The sequence below is a fragment of the Octodon degus genome, unplaced genomic scaffold (genome assembly GCF_000260255.1).
Source record: "Octodon degus isolate 3935 unplaced genomic scaffold, OctDeg1.0 scaffold00023, whole genome shotgun sequence".
NCBI classification, from domain to species: Eukaryota; Metazoa; Chordata; class Mammalia; order Rodentia; family Octodontidae; genus Octodon; species Octodon degus.
This window is the reverse complement of record NW_004524599.1, coordinates 3,917,842-3,929,861: the sequence shown is the minus strand read 5'-3', so window position 1 is coordinate 3,929,861 and position 12,020 is coordinate 3,917,842. Positions and strand designations below refer to the sequence as shown.

Sequence of the window (12,020 nt, the reverse complement as noted above, 5' to 3'; positions counted from 1 at the left end):
GCAGGGAGGCACCCCAAGGAGAGACTACAAACTGGAGAGACAGCCTAGAAGGGTGCTCTGGGATTTTTTTAATTTAAAGCAAATACATGATACTTAGCATCAGCTAACAGTGTATAAACTACTAGCTCAAAACTACTACAACCAGCTCAGGATCTAACCAACAGTTCATGTTGTAGCTCTAGCTCACAGCTGTATCATTAGACAGTGCTATATTCCGATCAATAATATCATACCTTTGCAAAACCACAGTTTCAAACACTTGCAGTCATAAAAATCAAGAATTTCCCAAAGAAATCAATGTAGAGCAGATGATTCTGGTGGTGCTTGAACTAGTTCCAAGGTTTTCTTAAAGCATGATTTTATCCCTCTCTTTTTTACTACTTGAAAAATCATGTCTCTCAATTATTCTAACCGGCAGAGTTTGACAACTTGCTTTATGAAACTTCCAGTGCCACTGAGCTCTAATAAGAATTAAGTGAATAGACCCTGGCAAAATCTGGGTGAGACAAGACTATGAGAAATCTATTGAAGTACTTGTCAAATGTAAACCAAGCTCCCCTACCCCACCATCAGGTGTGTCTTTATCTTTAGGACCCCCAGAAGAGGTTGGGGAGGGTTGTTTGTTTATTTGATTGGCTGGTTCATTGGCTGGTTTTGTTTGGGTTTTGGTTGTTGCTGTGGAGGTTTTCTTGGGGTTTTTTGTTTGTTGTCTCTTAAGTAGTTAAGTGCATCATCACCATTCATTCCTGCTTTTGGTGGAAATACAAAGAAAGCTCATGCTGGTGCTTGATCAGAGGTCTCTGCTGGTGAGTAAGAGTTCATTATATGTATGAACATCCCTCCAGCCTGCCAGGCCCCTTTCCTCTCTGCCTGCAGTCACAGTAAGTTTCAGGAGCAACCTGAAATCTCTATAATGCTAAAGATTTTTGATTCTCAGTGTCTTCTGGTGTCTGGCTACCGTCTGTCTACAAAACAATGAACCTGAGCCATTAGCTTATTTTTTGTCCATTTGGTCAAGGGTAAAAGCTGGACAATATAATAATTGCCTAGAGGGAAAAGGGGTTTAGTTGTTGCCTTGTTTTTCTTCTGTGTCAGAACCTGCAGTCTAACTCGCATCCACTCCTCCACCAATTACTGAAGCACAGAGGGCTTCAAGGTTCAGGTTTACGGTGAAATCTTCCCACACCCACCTCAAGAAGAGCAGATCACAGGCAAATGCATGTTGACTCTGGGTCAGATTTCCTGAGATTCTGCTTGTTGACCCCTAATTTTCCTTGGCTGAAATTCAGTACTTTTGCTTTCCCCATTCTGTATCATCTCAGAAAGTTTCTTTTCTTCATTAAAAAATAAAAGCAGATCATGATATCCATTTTTACTAAAAGTAAAAAGCGCCAGTCTTTTTAAGCCCCCTCCCTGGTGCACTGATGCTGCTAGGGAATGCCAGGGTGTGAGATAAGCCCTAAAAAAGGAAGGAAGGAAAAAGGAAATGGAGAATATATTAGTTAAAATAGTTATACTACTGGTTTCTCTCAGTTCATTGAAAAGATACATTTTGCGCTAATATTGTTCTGACAAATACTGATATCTCATATTCTGAGTAGTTAAGTCAAAGACAACAATACATAATGTACTAACAATTGTTATCCTATCTTCTTTTTTTTTTTTTTTTAGGTACTGGGGATTGAACTCAGGACCTTGCGCTTGCCAGGCAAGCACTTATCCTACTGAGCTATATCCCCGGCCTCTCTTTTTCTTTAAAATAATATTTTTAAAAAACAAGATACAAGACCTATAGATTCCCCTACACAAAAAGAAGAAAAAGGAAAAGAAAGAAGAAAAGGTTGAGAAAATGAGGGCTAGGGATATAGCTCAGTGATAGAGAACATATTTAGCATGTGCAAGGCCCTGGAATTTGATCTCCAGTACCACATGTACAATAAAACCTAAAATGAAAATTAACAATAAAAGGATGACTAATGATCCTGTTGGCATCTCTGAAGGGATTCTCAGGTTGTTTTTGCTGTGTGGCTCTGAACATAGTCTGTCACCTGCCTTCATTTACCTTAATCTTCCTCATGCCAGACAATTTTCTGTGGACCTAGGTGTGTGTTAGGTGCTACACATATGATGGACAAAGCTCAGTCCTTGTCTTCAAACATCTCCAAGAAAAAAATAAGGAACAAATGCATTAAAACATAGCTCTAGCTCAGCATGGGAGCACACGCCTGTGATCCCAGCTATTTGGGAGGTAAAGGCAGGTGTGGCACAAGTTGAAGACCAGTCTGGGCCAGTCAGAGACTCTGCTTGAAAATAAAAATTTACAAAGGGCTGGGGATGTAGTTTGGTGGTAGAGTATTTTCCTCATATGCAGGAGTCTTTGGGTTTAATATCTAATCCAAAAAAAGAAAAAATCTAAATGTCCTCCAAAAATAAAGTGAATGAGTCAAAGGACTCAAAAGAGAAGACCTTGCCTGGGAAGTTGGTCCCAGCTACCCAGAAACTTTGGGGTGCTGCAGAATGAGCCCCAGGCAGGAAGGGAGAATGAACATGTGCGAGACGCATTCAGGAATGAGCAAAGGTGGTGCTTCTCAGCCTCTTCTCTCCTACTTCCTTGAGGTCTCCTTCCACCCATCTTTACTCTGAGCCACAGAAATCTTCTAAAATGCTGTTCTCTTAAAACCTTCCATAGCTGTCCTACTCCTTAAAAAGCAATCTGGTCCCTCCTTATTTCTCCATCCTCAATTTAACAGTCCCACCACTCTTTGCTAGCTACCATTCTGTCCTCCTGCCCAGCCCAGCCAATTCTAGTTGGCCTTCCAAGACTTAGCCTGGAGCTTCCTGCAAGAAGAAGTCCTGCTCAGCTCCCACACCTGGGTAGGCATCTCTTCCAGGTGTCCCAGAAGAATCCTATAGCACACAGCAAGCTGTACCATAACCAACTTACTTGTCTCAGCCCCCTAAGTACTGCCAGTTACTTAAAATGTAGAAATGCAATAAATACATGTGGAATAAAAAGCAGGATCATGGGAAAATCTTACACGTAAGACATGAACTAAGGAAGAATTAATAAAAGAGGCAGGAAAGAGTAATGAAAAACCCCAAGGATAAAGAGTCATATCATGTAAGCAAAGGAAAAGGGACCTCAGTAGGGGGCTCTGAAGAGAAACACTCTAGAGAAATAGAGTAGGTAACGGTTGAAACTGGGTTGTTCTACTAGAAGTGAGACTGCACTTTGAGGCTCAGGCCCCAGAGCCCAGACTCAGCTTCCCAGATAATCTAGTTAGGACTGAAGGGCCCTGGACCTGCCTCTTCTCTCTGGCAGACTGTTATCTCTACCTGTCATCTCCATGAAGGTCATCTCCTGACCTTCCTACCAGTCATTCACCTCAATAGAAGCAGACTTCAGAAGACATTTTGTATTAGCTGTAACTGAGATACTGCAATATATATTCAGGTTGCTTACTAATCAAAATGATGCTGAGAAAGATTTTTCAGAAATGTAATGTATATTTTTCATGCATAAGACTTAAAAAGATATTTCACTTGTTAAAACAGATCCCCAAGGACAGATAAAATCCTGTCAGCATAAAAAGGTTCTAACCTACTGACTACACAGTATCCAATAGCTTTGACCCTATAGATAGAGCCACGTCTTGTATTTATGACATAAAACTCAGCCTTAGTGTTAAAAGGAAAAAACCCTCAGCCCTGCCCCTTGCTTACAGTGGAGGCCACATCTAAAACACTGAATGGAACATTGATTTAATCTGACTAAATGCTATGTATTTCATGATAAATATATAAGTTCACTTTGTTGATTTCTGAACTAAAGCTAGAGAGACACATAGCAAACTATTAGACTCCATAAATAAAGGAGTCTAAAAGCCAGTGGGTTATAATTGCTATTCCTTTTTTTTGTTTTGTTTTTTGTTTTTTGTTTTGTTTTGTTTTGTTTTTTTCAAGAACAGGGGATTGAACTCAGGCCCTTGCGCTTGCCAGGCAAGTGCTTATTCTACTGAGCTATCTCCCTGGCCCCTACTATTCCTTTAAAAAGGTTTCTCACTTACCTGTTAGCTCAAATGCTCATGCTTTGATTACACATGTTCTAATCCCTCAGGAAATTTGTTTTCTTAGAAGATACCAAATCTATCGCAAATATGGTAGATTACATTTCAATTCCTTTCACTGGGATTCACCAGATTTGTCTATGGAGACATAGTAAGGCCTTAATAACTATAGCCACCTCATATAGCCCAGGTGAGCTGAGTCTTCTCAGGGTTTCCTGCCTTATTACAAGGGAAGCTCTCTTCACATTCCTTGCGCAGTGCTGATTGCCCTCAAAGATACTTCCTCTATCAATCTAATCTTCTGTCAGGAGATCCACTACAGGGGAAGTTGCCCTCACATTCCTTGGATAGGGCTGCCTGCAGGAGGTTTTAAAACCAAAACCTTGTATCTTACTCAGTGGGCCCCAGGTATCTGACACAAGTTGCAGAAGTTAGAAGGGTTTGCAAGAATGAATTGGTCTCAGTAGAGGTGTTTCATGGTAGAAAGGATACAGAATGGAATTACAGGCAGAAAAGGAGACTAGTGATACTAGCAGCCTACAGGAATAAAGGCCATTCGGGAAACAAGGAAAAAGTTGTTTCCCTGGATTCAGACAGAGAGAAGAGACGTTTCCAGCAAAAATGTCCAAAGCTGCTAGAGAAGAAAAAAAGAAAGTGTTTATGATGGAGTCAGAGGAAGTTTCAGACTGAGGTGGTCATGGGTGCTCCCCTCTCAACTTGAGGGAACCCGTGTTAACTGCCAGTATAAGGAGAAAACCTGTTAAACCATGTGCTCATGCAGATGTGTCGGTAGTTACCCAGCCAGTGGCCCCATTTACCAACTGGGGAGTACTCAGTGTTTTCCCTAGGTCCTATAATTCAGGTACTCCCTGTAATTAGGAATTGGCCAGTTTATTTGAGATGATACTCAATGGCCATGGAAGATTAAAAAAAAAAAAAAAAGGATTAAACCCCACATTTAAGAGATCTCTGCTAATGGCTCTGTAAAAAGTTCTAATCTTTTTATAATTATAAACTTTAAAAAGTATGATATTCTACTAATGTCTCAATAGCTGTTCAAAATATTAGATATCAAATCAATGTATGTAAAATGCTGAGGTCCCCTGGATCCTATCTTTATCATTTTTATGGAAAGTCATTACTGTCTTCTTGATGTAAATCATTTTTTACTGTATTCATAATTATCCTGCTAATGTTACTATTTGGCCCATACATGTTTAATTGTTTCTTTGGCTTTGTTTCCTCCAGACTCAAAGCTATACCCCTACCCAACCCCTACCCAAGATGAAAATGTCTGGTGTCTATTGAGGGTCTTTAGGTAGAACCTCTGGAGAGTATCTCTGACTGCTGGTCAACAGCTACAACCCCTTTCAGCATGAAGAAGCCAAAGTGGTCATCACCCATGGTTCCCTCACAGCAGTTTGGGTTACTTCTTCAGAGGGGGGAATGTTGTAGGCAGCTGAATTAGACAGAAATATTATAGGCAGCCAGACAGGATCAGGCCCTCAAGGAGACAATATGGAAGACAAGGTGATTTGGAGAGATAGACACTCCCTTTGGGCCAGACCTCAAGACAAAAGAAGAAACAAATACAGCTACATACTTCCCTAGGGATGGACATCAGGAATTGATATTCTAAATAGGTATCAATCATCTTAAAAGAACCCAAATGAGTCACTACCCCCAATAGGAAGAGACCTTGTCCCATATTCATGCTTGCTTGCTACATGACTCGCTTCCCCATTTGATACTGGATTTAATCAATTGTACCTGAGCAATGGTGCTTGTAATCTCATTGGTTGACCATAGTTTTGTCCCACCTCATGCCCACCTAAGCAAGTTCCCACGTTCTCCACCACCTTAGACCTGCCTTACCACATGGTGTTCCTCTATAAAAGTACCTGGAAGAGACAGCTTCCTGGAGATCACCCACTTGGGGTCCCCCTTTTGTCCCCCTCTTGGACAAAAACTTCTTTTCCCCAGTAAATATATTCTGCTCATAACCTCCATTTGTTCGTAAAACTCATTCTTCGGTTTTACAGAACATGAATTCATTCCAGGTACTTTTCAGGCCGGGAGTTTCATTTTTGCCTGATATCATATGGAGGTTATCCACCTGAGATCAGTTTTTCTCTCTGTCAAGGAAAAGGACAAACAATGACTTACACCGGATATTCTCCAAGTATGGCAAAGTTGTGAGGGTTACTATAATGAAAGACAAAGACACGAGGAAGAGTAAATGAGTGGTGTTTATACTGTTTTTGGATAAAGACTCTGCGCAAAGCTGCACCAGAGCCATAAACAACAGCTATTTGGTAGAGTGATCAAGTCAAGCGTTGCTATTGACGATGGAAGAGCAGCTGAATTCATCCAAGGTGAAACTACTTTGACAACTCTAAATGTTATGAATGTGGGGAAAGTGGACACCTAAGTTACACTTGTTCAAAGAAGAATATGCTAGGGGAATGTGTGTCTAAGAAAAGAAGAAAAAGAAAAACGCCTAACTGGAAGAACTCAAGGATGCAGCAGGAAGCTAGGAAGAGGGCAAGGATCCTGCTCTGGAGAGCTCAGCCGAGCCCTCACCTGCCAGCAAGCCCAGAGTGAAGAACAAAATAAATGGAAAGTCAGCGCCACTGGGCACCCTTCAACCTCCAAGGATTCGCGGCACCCAAGGATAGAGAAGAGCGTCTCTTCCATGACGAGGCAGAGCCTACTGATTAGCGTTGTACACTGGAGATGTTAGGAAAATGAAAAACGTCTGCAGTACAAAGCATCTGTGGGCAAGGACACTTAGGACCAGAGAGTATTTTTCACACCAAATAGTGCACAGAGGATGAAACAAAAATTTTTAAATGATTATATTTTGAGTTGGGTGCGGTGACAACTCCTGTACTCCTAGCACTCTGGAAGGCTGAGGCAGGGGAACTAGAAGTTCAAGGCCAGCCTAGGCAACTTAGGAATTGGACAAAACCCTACCTCAAAATAATTTAAAAACTTACACCAAGAATATAGCTCAGTGGCAGGACCTGGGTTCAATCACCAGTCCTCAAAAAAAAAAAAAAAAAAAAAAAAAAATCACATTTCTACCTTGCCATGGTGTAGTAGTCTTAACATCCCTAATCCAAAAATCTAAAATGCTCAAACATCCAAAACTTTAGCGCCGGCCGGATAGCTCGGCAGACCAACGCGCCGGCTTAGGCAGAGTGCAATGGCCAGGGTTCCATTCCCAACCTGCCGTGCCGGCCCCACCCCCAGGGAGCACTGAGACTGTGATTGACACTGGGCATTGTGGGCATGTAATCCTAGCACTTGGGAGGCTGTAAACAGGAGGATCACTAGAGTCTAATCTACATAGTGAGACTTTGTACACCCTGTAGACCCTGTCCTCAATACATTAAAAAAAAAAAAATCCAAAAATATGAGCACCAATGTGCTGCCTTGACTGAAAATTACACCACACAACTGTGGCTCGTGAACACTATGAAGATTACTGCCTGGCCTTGGAGCCAGAACTGCAGGCATGAGGGGGCAATCAATGCCACAGGACTCTCCATGAAAATAACTGACTGGGGCTGCATGCAGCGCAGCTGACACACAGTGGACTGACTCCAGAGCTAGTTTGAGATTTTCACTCTCTGTGTCACACAGACTGGAGAAACAGCCCACACAAAGGCTCTTGGGAAGATGAGGACTCCCAGAACCTGTTTCAGATCCATTCTTTCTTGGACAAATGAGAGACAAATTCAAGGTAATGCAAGTTATCTAAACTTTTATTTTTCTGGATCAAGACTCAGTAGCTGTAAAATAATACAACATTATCGAAATTTCTCAAAAAAACTAAAGTAGAAATTGCATCTAACTTAGCTATTTCCCTTCTAAGTATCTTCCCCAAAGAGTTAAAGATATCACGTAGCAGGGACACATGTATACCCATTTTTATAGCAGCACAAACAACTCATAATATCTAATCCTTAGAAACAGCCTGAATATCCATCAACAGATGACTGAATAAAGAAAATGTGGTGTTTATACACAACAGGCTACTACTCAGCTATAAAGAAGGATAAATTTGAGACATTTGTAGGAAAATGGATATACCTTGAAAGCAACCTAAAGTGAAATGAATAGCAAACACAGGCTTATATACTGCATGAATAATCTCATTTGAATAATCCAATGTATAAAGAGCAAAATAAAAGGAAACAGGGAAAGAGATCTTTTGCTAATGCTTTGCAAATCATATCCATGTACCGACTACCCTCAGTGAATTAATAGTTATATGTTGCAAACATGAGCTTAAAAAATACCACTAATATGCCATGCTGGCCCTGCCCCCAGGCATGCTGAGCCAGAGACAGAGCTCAGGCATGGTGGCACATGCCTGTAATCCCAGTGCTAAGGAGTCTGAAAATAGGAGGATCACTGTGAGTCTGAGCTGCATAGTGAGACCCTGTACCAAATACATTTTTAAAAACCTAAAAAGTATTACTAATAATAATGAAAATGGGGGAAAAGGATTTAGAGATAGAAGGTGGGAGAGAGGCTGGGAGGAGAAGGGGGATAAAAGGACTCAAGACATAGTCAATGTGTGTATACCTACTCCCTAGGATGAAAGCAATCATCACATACTCCATGTAAATGTCATGTATTAAGGGAAAAATGGAGTAGTTACTGGTAGCTAAGGCATCCAACCCTTAAAAATAAACATATAAGTGAATGAAACATGCAGAGATAGATAGAAAACTCAAATACAGCAGGCCAGAACAAACAGTTATTAAACATAGACTCTAGCCAGAACAAAAATAGAAAAGGTTTGCGTTTCTTAATAACCGTCTTTTCTAGCCAAGGTTCCCAGCTTCTGATGAGCTGGGTAGCAGGAACCTTCTGAGAGTTTGGGGAGAAAGCAAATACAAGGAAAGCATTCAAAGCCCAATGTAGGCCTTCTTGCAATGAAGGGTAATTAAGTGGCTGGAGACCTTCCCTGGAACCTCCTTTCCTCCTCAGAAACAATCACCAATTTGTTGGCTGGTTGACTTCATCCAGCAAAATCCTGTCCAAAAGAAATCCTATGGATAACCCACTCTTATTATGGAGTACTGGACTATATTGGATTATTTTGCTGAATTCACACACCCACAATATTTAAATGGCAATGGAATACCCATCTCTGACAAAACTAAACAAAAAAGGGGGATATAAATGAAGGACCATTTTGTATCTGTATATGCAAAATAGTTAAGACAGATATACAGCTACTTTCTCTTAATTCAATGAGAAGAAAGATTTGTACTAATAGTGTTTAGACAGGATATCATGTCTGCATTTTGTACTATGAATAACCACTAAGAAGACAACAATATACAATGTATTAATTATTGTAACTGTCCTACTAACCTGTTTTGAAACTGTCTCATTGCTATTTGTTTCTCAATAAAATTAATAAAAGAAAAAAAGAAAGGAAGACCCAATTCAATGTCTTCTGACATACAACCTGGAGCTTGTGTGGCCGTGACCAAGAGAATCTGCAGGTACAAGGAAGCTGGAGTGTTCACCTAGTGCTTTGAACTCTGACACAGGACCTCGGATGAGGTTTTTGGGCTTAACAGATCTGTTACACCATAACTGAATGTCTGTCACTGAACATTGTTTATCTCACAATTCCATGTAAAAAGGTCAAAGCCCTTTCCAGAAGTGACTTTTGCCAGCCTCGTGGCACCTCTGTGCACTCTAGAGCTGGCAGCCAAACTGTAATCAGCCCTTGCTCTGATTTAGGCTCATCCAAGGTCACCCAGCAAATGGAAGCCAAAGCCTTGGGTAACTCTGAACCTTATGTCTCAGCATTTATGGCTTTGTTTATCTCAACCTGTGGGCTCTAAAGGAATTGCATAAAACTAGTTCCTTTCCAAGAATATCCAAAGTTGTCCCTGAAGGGATTCCTTGGGAATCGCCAAAGGATCTAACCCAGTAGTTAAAATCTAGATGTATCACATTTTGCAAATCTAGCAGCTCGGCTCAGGTTTCTGAATCCCCCATCTGGTTCTCTGGCTGAACAGAATAGACCAAATATGGGTTCCTGCCGATGACGTGGGCTGGGTGTGGTGCAGTTACTGCTTAGGGAATATGAGAGTCCATCAGCCCCCGGCCTTCCTGGAACCCAGAATCTTAGCGATCAAATCCACATCGCAGCACAGGCATCCTCTGTCCCAAGAGTTCCTCCAAACTTCTCTGGTTTGCAGCCTGCTTTGGAGATTGGTGGCCTCTGCATTCCGCACTCTCCACTCCACTTAGCAATCAGTGTGTCCTGCAGGAGCACAGACAAGAGAAGCTCCTGCTCTTCTGAACCCAGCTCGGCAAGGGCGAGACCAGGAGCAGGTTCCGGGAGGACTTTACCCAAGCTTGGCACAAGTTTCGCAGTCAGAACACAGGGTCCTCGGCCAGCCCTGGTGAACTCTGACTCACCTGCCTGCAGCAAATCTGTTCTGTGCGGCAGAGTCACTGTTTAATGAGGGCCTGAGAAACAGACGTGTCCTGTTCGAGTCTCTGGCAAAGAGCACAGCTGAAAGGGTGAAGGGGCAGGAGGGGCGGACAGGCGCCAGCTTCTATAGCTTTCTTCCCTCTGGCAGTGTTCTTCATTTTCTCAGAAAGTCAACCAGAGGCCAGGGTGCCTGAAGGCACTGGCACCCATTCCAGAGGCTGCCCCTCATGTCTGCCCAAGCTGCTTTATAAAGTGTCTCCTGGCTGGGCCCAGCGGCATGTACTCGGAACCCGCAGCTACTGAGGCTGAGGCAGAAGCACCAAAACTTTGAGATTAATTGGGCAGCTAAGCAAGATTCTGTCTCAAAACACTTTAACTTTTTTCTGTCTAGGAGCTTAGCTTTTGCCTGAAGCCAGTGCCTTCTTGATTATATAAAAATGCCAGGGGGGTGTTGTGGGTTACAGTCTTGAGTGGAATTGAATACAAGGACAAAAAGAGGTGATAGCTGTTGCCCCCACCCACCCCACACAGTTTCTGAGGCTGCAGGCTGGAGCAAGCTGTTGCTCACTACCCCTCCCCACCTACTCATTTTACTGTCTCTTTAGTACCCGAAATGGGCCAAAGGAGCCAAGAGCCCAGTGGCCAAAGGGAAAGGACTCTGTTTCAACATTTGTTCTTATGAAATAAAATAGCCACCTGGAGACACTTGCAACATGATTGCCCAATATGCATGAAGCGCTCCTTTCCAAGGAGAAGACAAGATGGAAGCTCCCACTCAGTGTCTGCCTCCAGAGACAACATGAAGACCCTGGTCAAGTGACGTGGCCACCCCCATGTGGCACCCAAGGGGTTTCCCTGCTCCCCAAGGTGGAGGGCCTGGAGACGGAGCAGCCTCGCCCCAGCTCTGCTCCCTGTCCTAGAAGCACATTCCTTGAAAACTTTCTGCAGCAGCATCGTGGCCCTGGAGTGGCCCCATCCTGCCCAGCACAAGCCCCCTAAAACCCAAGCACATGCTCCAGCTGCAGCTTCAGTCACTGCTCTGTGGGCCATCCCATTTGTCATCTTTCCAGCCACCCCAGGAGGACAGAAGAGCTTCTCTGACACAGCTGACTCTTACACTGTGCACCTTGGCGCCCAAGGCACTCCGCATCTCCGACTGTCCCTTCCCAGCTCTTCATCCCCACCCTTTCTGCAGCCTCCACCGCCTCCTTCATGGCAGCCTCTGCTCTGTCGCTTCCCCCTGCCAGGCTGCCTGCTGACCTCAGCCGTGTGGACGATCAGTTCATTCACCTGTTTGCCGTGACCTCCGACCAAAGCCCGCAGAACCTTTTCCATTTCCTCATGACCTTTAACTCTACGAAACATTTTGCCACGTGGAAGCACTGCCCTCGTCTTCCTGGTGTCCCAGTTGTCTTCTCCCTGACACTCTGCCCTCCTGGGTTTTTTCCTCCTGAGCGTTTCCCTTCTGTCTCCTTTAC

At 43.1% G+C, this 12,020-nt stretch overlaps 1 pseudogene; it reads left to right on the top strand.

Moving 5' to 3' along the window:
* The first annotated feature begins 3,088 nt into the window (after nt 1-3,088).
* On the top strand, nt 3,089-6,810 carry LOC101571307 (annotated as a pseudogene).
* Nucleotides 6,811-12,020: the final 5,210 nt, after the last annotated feature.